Raw genomic sequence first — 14,479 nt, forward strand, 5'->3', positions numbered from 1 at the left:
GGAGCCACATTTATACTACCTTGGGTTGTATGATGAAAGAAAGATGGGGTGCAAATGCAATAAAAGAAATAAAAGCATTTTCCAAAGTATGTTTCTGAATCACCAGTCTGGGTCAAGAACTGGAGTCACCACAATGACTGCCATAGTTGAGATTCTGTTTAGTAGTCAGAATTTCAGAAAGTAGTGCTGAGACAGCCATCAACTGAGAGTGTGTGTGCATGTATGTTTCTGCATGCATGAGAAAGCAAGCCTGTCTCCCCAGCTGCCAGTTTGCGAAGGTGCTGGAGGGGACGACAATGTTGCATGCGTGATGTCGCGACGTCCCAACATCACATACATGACATCAGGATGACGGGAGGAGCCAGGGGTGGAGCTCAACACAGTGGCCACATGGTTTCAATGGGCAGTGACACCTCCTCCTCCTCCTCCTCCTCTTGGCGCTGCTTCTTCATCCCTCCTTCTCCTCCATGGTAGCAGGAGAAGGAGCTAGTCACAGCAGCAGCAGCATGGCTGGCTCTGTGCTTTGCCTTCGCACTCTTTGGACATGGGGGGGGGGGCAAAATGCCTCAAGCCCCCTGGAGCTGGCAGCCCTGCCTCCACAAAATACAGTGGAATCTCGGTTCTCGAACTGCTCTGTTCCTGAACGTTTCAGCTCCCGAACATCGAAAACCTGAAGTGTTCTGGTTTTCGAACGTTCCTCGGAACCCGAACGTCCGACATGGCTTCCAATCTGCAATAAGCCTAGCTGTCAGCCAATCAGAAGCTGCGCATTGGAATTCAAACGTTTCGGAAGTCGGACATCCTTCCAGAACGGATTATGTTCAACTTTCGAGGGTCCACTGTACTTAGAAGCACAGAATCGTAGAGTTGGAAGAGACCCCAAGGGTCATCTGGTCTAACCCCCTCTGCAAGGCAGGAATCTCAACTAAACATGCACATGTTCCCCATGTGCCTACCTTTTCCATTCATTTCAAGAGAAGGGACAGCAATGTATTCACAAAGGAATGCTTATAAATGTCTGATAAATGAAGAAGCTCTTGCATATATGGGTTGGGGTTCAAAGAGCCACTTTGGCTCATGTAAGGGGTTTAGTGTAATTTCTGATCCCCCCCTCCTGAACAGTCAACACTTTCCTCTGTCTCATCCCATGCTATCTTACAAAACAGTTTTCTGTTTTCAGAAAAGCAAGTTTTGAGAACCACAGAATTCACCAACTATGTTTCATGATTCTCTGAATCCTGGCCTCAGTGCATACTGAGATTCAGTGCTCAGAGGAGGTTGCTGAATTTGGCTGGTGAAAGTCTGTAAAACTAAAGAAATATATGAATTTTATTTTAGAACTGTTGTTTACAGTCTGTATTTAGTAGTTTATTTGCTCCTAGCTGTGGGCTGGCAGGGAACTTTTCCTCCAGAGTGGAGACCTCAGTTGGTAGTTTTTTGTGTGTATAACCTTTTGGCACCTTTCCTTTAATAGCAGTTTAGGCCCTGAGGCTTAGGGTATCTTTTCAGCAATTTAATGCTGGCTTGCAGGCACATCAGTCAGGATCATGCAGCTCTCCTTAAACTACAACCCAAGAATGGCTCCATAATCATTACAATCAAAAATCCATTAAAGTCAAGGATGGCTATCAAAAGGGAAACATGAGAGTCACTCACATACACTCAGAGTGAGATAATCAAGAGTGACTCAGAGACCTACAGAGATAAACAGAGAGTCCTGCACACACTGTTCCCCAACTTTTAAATGGTATTTCCCTGAATGGCAAGGACTGTTGCTATCTTGTTTGATTATTCTCAGCCTAGCTCTGGCCTAAAGTGTCTTGGCTTGAACAACAAACTTTATGAGCTCTGACTGCAGTCTGGCTGGAAATTCCTATTTGCTACTGAAGCACACATACAAATGAGAAGTGACACCCGTATACCTAGCTGAAGTGAATACAGTGAATTGAGATGCCAGAGTCAAGTTCTGTCACAGATGGAGGGTTTTCAGAAGTGAAATTCAGTAGGCCTTTACAATCCTAACAAGCTTAGTTAAGGCCGAGCTGAAAGAGGGAGGCTGAGTGATTCCCCAAAAACTTCATACCCCACCTCCCATGAAACAAAATGTAACCCCAAGTTCAGCAACTGGGGCAGGCCCATGTAGATGGGGCAGCTGGCTGGGTACATTTGCCCTGGGCCCCAGAAGGCTAAGCCGACCAGTAGGGGTGCACCAGGGGCCTGCCGGACTTACACTGCTATGCCAAGAACAAGACTGCCACGTCGGGCCTCACGCGGGCATGAATTGGGGGCTGTAAAACAAGGCAACACTTCTTATTGATTCAAAGTAAGGTCAGGTTTAAGGATTTAGATTTGGTGGACAGAGTGCCTGAAGAACTATGGCTTGTAACATTATACAGGAGGCAGCAACGAAAACCATCCCAAGGAAAAGGAAATGCAAGAAAGCAAAATGGCTGTCCAACGAGGCCTTACAAATAGCGGGGGAGAGGAGGCAAGCAAAATGCAAGGGAGATAGGGAAAGATACAGGAAACTGAATGCAGATTTCCAAAAAATAGCAAGGAGAGACAAGAGGGCCTTCTTAAACGAGCAATGCAAAGAAATAGAAGAAAACAATAGAATGGGGAAAACCAGAGATCTGTTCAAGAAAATTGGAGATATGAAAGGAACATTTTGTACAAAGATTACCATAATAAAGGGCAAAAGTGGTAAGGACCTAACAGAAGACATCAAGAAGAGGTGGCATGAATACACAGAGGAATTATACCAGAAAGACATGGAGGTCTCGTACACCCCAGGTAGTGTGGTTGCTGACCTTGAGCCAGACATCTTGGAGAGTGAAGTCAAATGGGCCTTAGAAAGCACTGCTAATAACAAGGCCAGTGGAAGTGATGATATTCCAGCTGAACTATTTAAAATTTTAAAAGATGATTCTGTTAAGGTGCTACACCCAATATGCCAGCAAGTTTGGAAAACTCAGCAATGGCCAGAGGATTGGAGAAGATCAGTCTACATCCCAATTCCAAAGAAGGGCAGTGCCAAACAATGCTCCAACTACCACACAATTGCACTCATTTCACATGGCAGCAAGGTTATGCTTAAAATTCTACAAGGCAGGCTTAGGCAGTATGTGGACCGAAAACTCCCAGAAGTGCAAGCTGGATTTCGAAGGGGCAGAGGAACCAGAGACCAAATAGCAAACATGCGCTGGATTATGGAGAAAGCTAGAGGGTTCCAGAAAAACATCTACTTCTGCTTCATTGACTATGCAAAAGCCTTTGACTGTGTCGACCACAGCAAATTATGGCAAGTTCTTAAAGAAATGGGAGTGCCTGATCACCTCATCTGTCTCCTGAGAAATCTCTATGTAGGACAAGAAGCTACAGTTCGAACTGGATATGGAACAACTGATTGGTTCAAAATTGGGAAAGGAGTACGACAAGGTTGTATATTGTCTCCCTGCTTATTTAACTTATATGCAGAATTCATCATGCGAAAGGCTGGACTAGATGAATCCCAAGCCGGAATTAAGATTGCCGGAAGAAATATCAACAACCTCAGATATGCAGATGACACAACCTTGATGGCAGAAAGTGAGGAGGAATTAAAGAACCTTTTAATGAGAGTGAAAGAGGAGAGCACAAAATATGGTCTGAAGCTCAACATCAAAAAAACCATGATCATGGCCACTGGTCCCATCACCTCCTGGCAAATAGAAGGGGAAGAAATGGAGGCAGTGAGAGATTTTACTTTCTTGGGCTCCTTGATCACTGCAGATGGTGACAGCAGTCACAAAATTGAAAGACGCCTGCTTCTTGGGAGAAAGGCAATGACAAACCTAGACAGCATCTTAAAAAGCAGAGACATCACCTTGCCAACAAAGGTCCGTATAGTGAAAGCTATGGTTTTCCCAGTAGTGATGTATGGAAGTGAGAGCTTGACCATAAAGAAGGCTGATCGCCGAAGAATTGATGCTTTTGAATTATGGTGCTGGAGGAGACTCTTGAGAGTCCCATGGACTACAAGAAGATCAAACCTATCCATTCTGTAGGAAATCAGCCCTGAGTGCTCACTGGAAGGACAGATAGTGAAGCTGAGGCTCCAATACTTTGGCCACCTCATGAGAAGAGAAGACTCCCTGGAAAAGACCCTGGTGTTGGGAAAGATTGAGGGCACTAGGAGAAGGGGACGACAGAGGACGAGATGGTTGGACAGTGTTCTCAAAGCTACGAACATGAGTTTGACCAAACTGCGGGAGGCAGTGCAAGACAGGAGTGCCTGGCATGCTATAGTCCATGGGGTCACGAAGAGTCGGACACGACTAAACGACTAAACAACAACAAGGTCAGAAGGGATTAAATTCAGTGATTTAAAACCACCTCACTTTTTCACCTGACTAAATTGATCCTAGTCAAAGCAGAGACTGGACCAACCCAGAGTGGATCCAGCCAACACCTGCCTTCCTGCCCAGCAGTTTCCCTGCCTGAGCTGACAGAGCTGGTCTCATAGGTGGTGTTGAAGACTCCCATACTGAGGGACTTCAACATCCATGCCAAGCTGAATGGTTCAGGAATGGATCAAGAGTTCATGACTGCAATGATGACCATGGGGCTATCTCAACATGTCAGTGCCCAGCGCATGTGGCAGGCCACACTCTGGACTTTGTTTTCTCAACTGAGCAAGAGAGAATGATCTGAAAGTCGGGGATATTGACATAAGTACCTTGTCATGGTCAGATACTGTTAAGATTGAGTACATACTACTACTACTACTACTACTAATAATAATAATAATAATAATAATATTTTCATTATTTGCACCCCGCCCATCTGGCTGAGTCTCCCCAGCCACTCTGGGCGGCTCCCAATCAAAGATTAAAACAATACAGCATTAAATATTAAAAACAGGGCTGCCTTCAGGTGTCTTTTAAAAGACGTGTGTGTCTCCAAGTCTACCTCCTCCATAGCCCCTGGAACTGTGTACCCTCTTATCCGATTCCTTCCTTTCATATTCAGCTTGCTTTATCTTAGCCCAGCAAAGCTTCAGACATATTTCTAAGACATATTTCTAAGAGGGATCAATCCAGTAAATTCCCAGATCAAAGGACCATTTAAAGTTTCCCCTCTAAAGACCAAGTAGACTTACCTTCCCATACAACAAAGGAGGAGGAGGAGGAGGAGGAGGAGTTTGGATTTGATATCCCGCTTTATCACTACCCGAAGGAGTCTCAAAGTGGCTAACATTCTCTTTTCCCTTCCTCCCCCACAACAGACACCCTGTGAGGTGGGTGGGGCTGAAAGACTTCAGAGAAGTGTGACTAGCCCAAGGACACTCAGCAGCTGCATGTGGAGGAGTGGAGACGCGAACCCGGTTCACCAGATTATGAGTCTACCGCTCTTAACCACTACACCACACTGACAACCTGTTACAATACGAAACACTTAATATCACACACATCAAACTTCACAACCACAATGTTGCAATTATCTTAGAAATGCCAGTGATAAAAAATAATGCAGGAGTTTGAAACAGACTAGCCATATGGGATTTTTGTGGTTCAGAGCCATGTCTCACTTTTATAGGCTTTCTTTAATTCCAGCTATAGGAAATGATTCCATTTGAATTCCATTTGCCTTAAGGGTAATGAGTGGCGATATGCCCCAGTTCCTGCTAGTTTCATGCTACGCTAGGCTATTAATGGAAAGCATTAAACAATGACTTTTATTTCTCCTCACTTCTGAGCAAAATGTGAGTCCAGAAGAGCTGCTGTTGCTGTTGCTGCTGCAGCAGTAATGCTCACCAGGAACAGAAGTAACAGAGCATTAGTGGTGTGCCTGCATGCAATGGAATCAATTCCAACTGGACTGCTGTCACTGATGTGGGAAATAAGCCCATTAAAAACAAAGGAAGGCCATCAATTTTGCACATATATTGTTTTTGCCTTGATAAAAAGGATGCAGATATTGCCAATGTGTATTCCCCTGGGTTTGCTCCATGGGAAACTGAATTCAGGGAACTGCTTCACTTGTTATGCTTTTCACAGAGAGTAATGTGATTCTATGCAGGAAAAAGCAACAGCTACTATGAAGAAAAGGGGAACCTGTCTGATTCCAACAGGCTCTGCATGTTGAAATAGACTGAGTATAAGGAGGACAACTAATCTACTCATCCTCCTTGCCCCAATGAGACTGCCATTATGCAAGGGGGGGGAGCAGGGACAAGGCTGTTGGCCCTGCCTCCATCCGCCACATGCCCCTCTCACTGCTCCAGCAGTCCCCCATGCACTGGGGGCCGAATGCCTGCAGCAGGAAGCCTGCTCTACTTGAGTTGGCTCCCCAAGGGATACCAAACTCTGATCTTCCAGGATCTTCACGGTGGAAGCCTACCGGAGTACTAGGCTGCAGGAATGGAGAAAGAGATATGCAGGAGGGGATGGGAACAATGGACTCCACCTGGCTCTACCTCTCATGTAATAGTAATCACATGGGAGTGGGAGGGGTGCAAGTAAATAGGACTCATAAATCTTCAGTGCTATCCTCCATCTCTCTCCTCCAAAGTAAAGGAAGCACCATAGCCTTGCCCTGGACTTCTCACCATGGACAGTAGCTTAATAGCAGTGTGCCTTAGTTTCCGAAACTAATCGGATGTCCCCATATTAGCCAAAATGAATGCAACAACTGAAACCTAAGGAAGAAATGAATGTACATGGGAACCTTCATTTCAGTTCTTTCATTTTTGTTTTAGTTTTCACTAGGGTGGTTGTTTCAAGTACAAAGCCTTGCATCTCAAATGGATACACCAATACAATAGCTCTTATTCAGGCATTAAAGACCCCAAACAATTAGAATCATGGGGGGGGGGCAGTGCTAGCTGGCCTACCCTCTCTGTCTCATCTCTGTCACCCAGCCCCACTGCCCCCATGGGTTGGAGGAGAAGGTCTGCAGTGGAGAGCTTTGGGGTTAGGGTTTTTAATTACATGCTGCAAACTTGAGGATTAAAACTTGCATATCCAAGATACTTTCCTCTAATCTTCTATTCAGATACCAACGTGTTTATTGCAATGTGACAAAAGCACCCTTATCTAAACTTATTTTAGTTAAATTTTGTATCTTTAGTAAATTGCAAGACTTGACCTGTGCTGGTATTTTCAGTGTGATTCCTAGAAGACCAAAATCTAAGCTGTTTCTGCAGTAGGTCAATTTAATTAAAGTGTAATTTAATTAACTTTGGCATGGGTAAATAATTTACTTTATTTCAGAGCAGCCAAGTGAGAAGTTCCCAAATGTTAATGTGTGTATCACATGTAGTCCAGCTCTCTCTCTCTGTAACCAGATGTCCATAGAAAGATAGCATGTGGCCATCTACTGCATATACTTGTTTTTCTATATATTTACATATAGAAAGAGGGATGCAGGTGGCATTGTGGTCTAAACCACAGAGCCTAGGGCTTGCCGATTAGAAGGTCGGCGGTTTGAATCCCTGCGACGGGGTGAGCTTCCGTTGCTTGGTCCCTGCTCCTGCCAACCTAGCAGTTCGAAAGCACGTCAAAGTGCAAGTAGGTAAATAGGTACCGCTCCGGCGGGAAGGTAAACGGCATTTCCGTGCACTGCTCTGGTTCACCAGAAGTGGCTTAATCATGCTGGTCACATGACCCGGAAGCTGTCTGCGGACAAATGCCAGCTCCCTCAGCCAGTAAAGCGAGATGAGCGCCGAAATCCCAGAGTCATTCGTGACTGGACCTAACAGTCAGGGGTCCCTTTACCTTTATCTTTACATATAGAAAATCACAGCAACCTATATTATAGCTTCCCAGTTCTATTGATGATATGCACTTACAACAACCCTAAGAAGTGCTGAAAGGCTAAGCTGCCTTTGGATGTGAGATGTTTGCAATGTTTGTTTGATTCACAAATATTCGAACCAGGGCCTATTGAAAACAAGCTGACTTCTGAAAACAAGCAGCAAAACCTCTGATCCTTCATCAGATGTCCAGATAACCACTGTATCCAAGTTTTCCCTGTGTCCAGCTACAATTCTTTGCCTGACGCTCTCAGAATCCAAATTTAAAACTGGCTCCAAATTTATCTACTTCTCCCACTAGCTGGAAGATGTTACATTTTCAAATTTTGGTGGGCGTTACATTCCAAAAGGCTAGAAAGAGATCCCCAGTTATTAAGGGACATTACTTTGTTAAAGTCAGTTCCTGGCAACTTTATCTGTTTCTCTTCAAAGTCATTAAGACAGAATGAACTCATAGCAACACTCACTGTCATTAATTCAGATTAAGCACCATACTTCACCAGTAAGAATGTACTGAATGCCCTGCTTAGAATGAACCAATTCACTGAATTAATTAAAAAAAAATCTCTATAATACACATAAAAGTAGTTCCTATAATTTCTAGTTGAGTAGAATGTAGTAGTGGTAGTAGTAATTTTTATTATTATTTATAGCCTGCCTATCTAGCTAGGTTTTCCCAGCCACTGTGGGCGGCTCACAGCACATATCAGAACATACTAAAACATCAAACATTAAAAACTTCCGAAAACAGGACTGCCTTCAGATGTTTTCTTTTTTCCCCAAATTATTTTTATTAGCATTTTAAACTTAAAATTTCCATTCATTTCTTCATCTTAAATCATAGTATCATAAAAGCAAACATCAAAAAAGACAAAAAAGAAAAATAGAAAAAAGAAAAAAGAAAAAGCAGAGCAAAGAAGCAAAAAAGAAAAGAAAAAAGAAAAAACCAATCTAATATTCATAACAGTTTCGTAACTTTGACTTCCCCGCTCCCCCCATCCCGAGCCTAATTATAACCCCTAATTGGCAATTTTCCTGTTAAACAATTCTAAAAATCTAACATTATACCAAACATCAAAATTCCATATAACACATAAAAATTTCTTCTTACTCTAATTATTAATCCTCTAATTATTCCCCTTTAGCCTCTTAATTTTGCTAAAAATATTCTAACTTATAAGATCTAAAATTCTTTCACTTCAATTCATAATTAGAACCTAAAAATCCCCTCTCCTCCACCGGATGACAATCCCCTGGATATCCCAGCCAACTCCTGTGTACAGTCCATTTCCAAACCATTTAGTCAGTCCTTAAAATACAATAAACCTCTCATCCCACTCCATCTCTCACCCACTCCAGCCCATCTTCTTCTTTCCCCCAGCCCCTCTGCCAACTCCAGTCCAAATTTCCTTTTTCTTTGACGTCCCAATTGACATATTCTTCGCCTGGTTCTTGCCTCCCCTCTCTCACTAGGGAGGTTCGAATCCAGGCCATTTCTTTAGTCTTTGACACAGCTTGCCTGTTTCCCAGAACTTGCTCTCCCCCTCTCACTGAGAGAAACAGTTCCTGGGCATCTCTATACAATGTAGCTCTTTTGTTGCAGCCTCCGTCCCGTGCAGTCTCTCCCACCGGCTGCACTTCGTTCAGTGTCTGGAGCTCCTCTTGTACTTCTTCTCCCGAAAGATTTGTGTTGTTACTTTCAATTGTTTCAGACTGTGTCACAATGTCATCAGAAAGAGATCGGTTTAATGTTGCAATGCATAACTTTGTAACTCTTGTATATTCCTTGACTCCCATCATCACCTCTTGGACTTTTTCCCACACGCTTTGCATCATTTTCTCACACATCATGTCCGATTATTTTGACTAGCTCAGTCCTTTGTCTTCTCAAGTTGCAATATGGCGCATGGGCTGTTGTGACCAAGAGGAAATCCTTACTAGCTGGCCAGTGCAGCCAGGTTCCTGCCACCCCGCTGCCGGAGAGCTCATTCTTTTTTTAGACCCAGATTTTGCAGAGATCCAAATTAACAAGTCCACTCACCTCCCCTTGGCTCCGCTACCACCAGGGAGGTGTTTTAGTAAATTTTTTGCAAAGTCCAAAGTCCCGTTCCAGCACTATGGCTGCAGGCTCGGCAATTGCAGATTAGTTTCTCGGTGTGTGTGTGTGGGGAAAACGACCTCCGTTTTCTTTTGAATTCCCCTCCTGAATCCAAATTTCTTCCAAATTAAAAGATTTTCTTACTTACAAGTCCAGATCGTTGCTTTGGAGGTATCTAGCGCGCGTTGTTGCCAGCTCGGAGCTTAACGCCTCAGAGGTAGCGAATTGACCCAAGGCTCCGTCCCGCTCTGCCTGCGCACGTCACCCCCTCAAAAAAAGGAGGTTGTCGGGCAGCGAACGGGGCTTGAAGGAGCTCAGCTGGGTATCCAGGTCCCCAAAAAGCCAAATTTGGGGGTTCTCAGGGTGGCTGCTTCGCTCGAACGGCTCAACCCCCCCCCTCTGGGGCGCCGGGAATCTCGGAGCCCGAAAATTCCCCGCCAGCTTTCAATGGCGGCTAGACCGGAAGTGCCTTCAGATGTTTTCTAAAAGTCAGGTAGTTGTTTATTTCCTTGACATCTGAAGGGAGGTTGTTCCATAGGGAGGGTGCCACTATTGAGAAGCCCTATGCCTGGTTCCCTGTAACCTCACTTCTCGCAGTGAGGGAACCACGAGAAGGCCCTCGGAGGAGGAACTCAGGGCTGAACAATGGGGGAGATGCTGCTTCAGGTATAATGGTGTTGTGGAGGAACTTTGGGCTATTTTAAAAATTCTATTCCATTTTAATTCATATATATATATATATATGGGTTTCATTGCACTTAATTCAGTTTGATTGTGGCCATTGCACTTACCATTTTTATCTGTCTGAAAAGTGATGCTTCTGTTTAAGCTTAAAGGTCATAATTGTTGGGGGAAATTAATAAAATAATTATTCCTATTATACCATGTGGTGTTTTCCTAGTTCTTAAGTATATTTTACACTTTAGCAAAGCTAAATGTAAAATTCTGAAGGCTGGAAAAAATGCTGAGGACCACATGAATCAATTGTGAATTGAACTGGAAGAGAACTAGTTCCTTTTTGGCCACAGACTTGAACAGGAAAGGAAGGAAGGAAGGAAGGAAGTGAACTGGAACTGATTCCATTTTAAAATAAACTTAGAACTACTGACTGAAAGTGTGTGTGGGGGGGATCTTCTATTTTAACTACAGTCGTACCTTGGAAGTCAAATGGAATCAGTTCCGGAAGTCCGTTTGACTTCTAAAACGTTTGGAAACCAGAAGTCCCTGCAGCCAAGCAGAAGCCGCAGACGTTCAGCTTCCAAAAATAGTTCGCAAACCACAAGTCACTTCTGGGTTTGCAGTGTTTGGGAGCCAAAACGTTTGAGAAGGAAGCTGATCGAAAACCAAGGTACGACTGTATTTTGATATAGGAATGTATATAGTATAGTTAAAAGTTAGGGAGTAGTTAATCCACATTAAGGAACCTTGAATATACATTAATGATAGGCAAAATTCCCTAAACTTGATTTGAAATCAGTTCAGTACTTGTGAACTTCTTTGCTTTGAAAACTTAGAAAAAGCTTGCCTATTTTTCGAAGAGTTTGTTCCTAGCTCCTAATTTTGGCTCTTAATGACTTGTTCACACTTCCGCTTGTCCCATGCTTTCTAGGCATGAGTCTGAGCCATTTTCTGTTTGCCCTGCTGCTTTTCCTGGGAAATCAGCTCTTTACAGCTGAATCAGAGCAAACATCAACCTGCGGAAAACCCAAGTGATGATTGCTCCAGTTCAGTGGTAAAGAGAGAGGAGAATTCTTTACTACTGACCTGGAGGCAGTGGCATAGCATGGGTTGCCAGTGTCCAGGGCCATGCAGAGGGATGGAAACATTCTTCATCCTGGGGAGAAGTCGTGGGACAAGTGGAAGTCTGGATGAGCCTGTTTTGCTTTCACTTTTGCTATTATAAAACACTTTTTAGTGAATTATGAACTGCCTCTAGAAATCATCTATTTTTTATTCATCCACATTCCGGACACTAATCACAGTTCAGATAGAGATATGCAAAAGCTTCCAAAGGGTGGTTTTTCAGGCTCAAGAGAACTACATTTAGAACTTTCCAGTCTAAATATGGATTGTAAGTGACCTGAGGCAGAGATTTGTGTTTTGCTTACGTTACTCTGTAAATAACTATTTCACACACCATATTTCTTATAAACTAAATATTGGACTTTGCACAACCTGATCTCCCCCCCCCCAATGTGTGTATACATTTTAGAGCCACTTTTGTTATAAACCTTTACCATTTAATTTCTTTAGCACATACCTAAGGGAACAGGATAGGACTTTAGCTCTTCCACATACTTTTGTTTTTGAACATATTTCTAAAGCGCTCCGGATTAACTGAATGTGCTGAGTGCTTCCATATATTGTTTTAGTTTCCCTGAGATCACACAGAGTATATACATTATAGGAACAGGGTAAGTGTGCCATCCGAGGGAAACGTCAATGTGATTATCATTCACAAACGTGCGCAGATGTGCACCTGACCATATATATAAAAAAGCAGTAGAAGTATGTGTAGAAAGTTAATGTTAAGGCAAGCTATGCAAGCATATACCACACATATACAAGCATGGATGCAGTTAAAGGGGGAAATGTTACCATGGCAACACATAAATAATTACTCCTAAATGATGCTAGCAAAATACTAAAGCTGTCTTCAAAGGAGAGCATAAATAAATGGAACACAGCTAAATGGAATGAAGAAACTATGTCTTCCTATGGAGAGAGGAATGGCTAAATAAGACAAATGTTGGTATTTTTTATCTCATATATTAATTATGCATCCCATGTCAGTGTCCCCTTTGTATTAGCAGCCTTTGTGTTCCTTCAAGAGTCAGAAAGATGAAAGACACTTTCTGCGTAATATCACAGGAGACAAGGTAGCCCATATAATGAACTCCCCCCTTTAAGTTCAACAAAGAGCTAAGGCTTGGATCCTAACAATGCAACAAACAGTAAATGTATCCTTTGCAACAAGGGCTTATCAAAACTGCTACCTCCCATACAGTATTTCTATATCAGGCACAACCAGGAGTGTGGGAAAGGCCCTGATATGAATAGAAACTCTTGTGGCTTCCAGCCAATTCTTTCTTTATTAGACAGATTTCCAGTTAACAGCCCCAAATTGTTAGTTGATGCATGCTGTCAATGAAAGCTGCAAGGTGAAGGTTTTCTGATAGGCAAGGAAAGCTGTGTGTTTGAATGCTACACTCATCAGAGTGTGGAAAAGCTGAAGAGGGGCACCTGTTTTGTGTGTGTGTGTGTGTGTGTGTGTGTGTGTGTGTGAGAGAGAGAGAGAGAGAGAGAGAGAGAGAGAGAGAGAGAAGAGAGAGTTTGCTAAAGGTGAAGTCACTGGGGTAGTGGTTCTACTGACTTGGGGGCAGAGGCATAGCATGGTTTGCCAGTGTCCAGGGCCACATAAAGGGATGGAAACAGGGGGAGTAGGCATGCACATTCAACTGCCTAACGGCATCCACATCACCCAGGAAATCATAAGCACAGAGATTAGAAAAGAAGAGTTGTTCTGTTGTCTAGATAGGTCACTTCCTGGTTCGCATAGAGAAGCCGTTTTCAATGGAGCCCAGCAACGGAAGCATGCAGTTGTATTGAGGCAGCATTGGGTGTTGAAATTTTGCACCCTTAACATTTTTAAAAAATATTATTTATTGAGTTTTGCATTGATTAATTATATACACTTCCCATTCTTTCTTCAAAATAAGTAAACTTATACGTGAATAGAAACCAAAATACAGTAAATCAATACTTCTTCGTAAGTGACAAGTGACTTCTCTCCACCTTATTGCGGCTTCTGATTTCTTCCATATCTTTTCCTTATTTCACTTTTCACTTTTCTTACATAATATATGTTATCTATCTGTTATTTACTTTGCAAACTTCAGTCTAAACACATCAAAGGTTTAGTTAGAGAACAATGTTTTTCCAGGTAATCTTTAAAACAGTCCCACTCATTTTTTAAACCGTTGGTTTGGTTGATTTCTAATTACTTCTGTCATTTTTGAAGTTCTCCACCAGTTAGAAGAAGGTCATTGGTAATCTTCCTCCTTTAGATTCTTTTTCTCTAACCCTTAACAATTTTGTGCCCGGGGCAATCACCCCTGAGGCTCCCCACACACTATGGAGGGTATCTTTTATGTCCTCATTTATACTCTGCTTGGAAATGTGCAAATAAAGTACATATTACCAACAGTGTACTGTAGTGGTTCACTCTGAAGTGCAGAAGCACATCATGACAGCTTCTATGCCTACAAGCTTTTGACACGACCTCCAGCACGGCCCATAAATACAGGGAGTTGTGCTGATCATATAGGAAGAATTCATTTTTGTGCTAATGCAAATGTTATGTCTGTGCAAGAATTTCAGTTTACCAGATGGAAAGATCCACCTCCTCCCAAAACATGCTGTTCTGTGGATTCTCTTGACTCCCAATAGACAATTTTAGGGGGTGCAGTAGGTGCATGAGGAAAGAGAGGGGGGAAATCCCCAATGCACAAGCACAGGGCTTCTGCTGACAGTGCCAATTTGGTGAATCCCAACCTGTATCTATAGGAGTAACACAGCTGACTACA

At 43.0% G+C, this 14,479-nt stretch overlaps 1 protein-coding gene across 1 annotated transcript in view; it reads right to left on the bottom strand.

Annotated features, from left to right (window-relative positions):
* The window catches only part of ALK (ALK receptor tyrosine kinase), a 134,299-nt gene that overhangs the window by 105,522 nt on the left and 14,298 nt on the right, over positions 1-14,479 (bottom strand). The window lies entirely within an intron of this gene.

The sequence above is a fragment of the Zootoca vivipara genome, chromosome 3 (assembly GCF_963506605.1).
Source record: "Zootoca vivipara chromosome 3, rZooViv1.1, whole genome shotgun sequence".
Taxonomy (NCBI): Eukaryota; Metazoa; Chordata; class Lepidosauria; order Squamata; family Lacertidae; genus Zootoca; species Zootoca vivipara.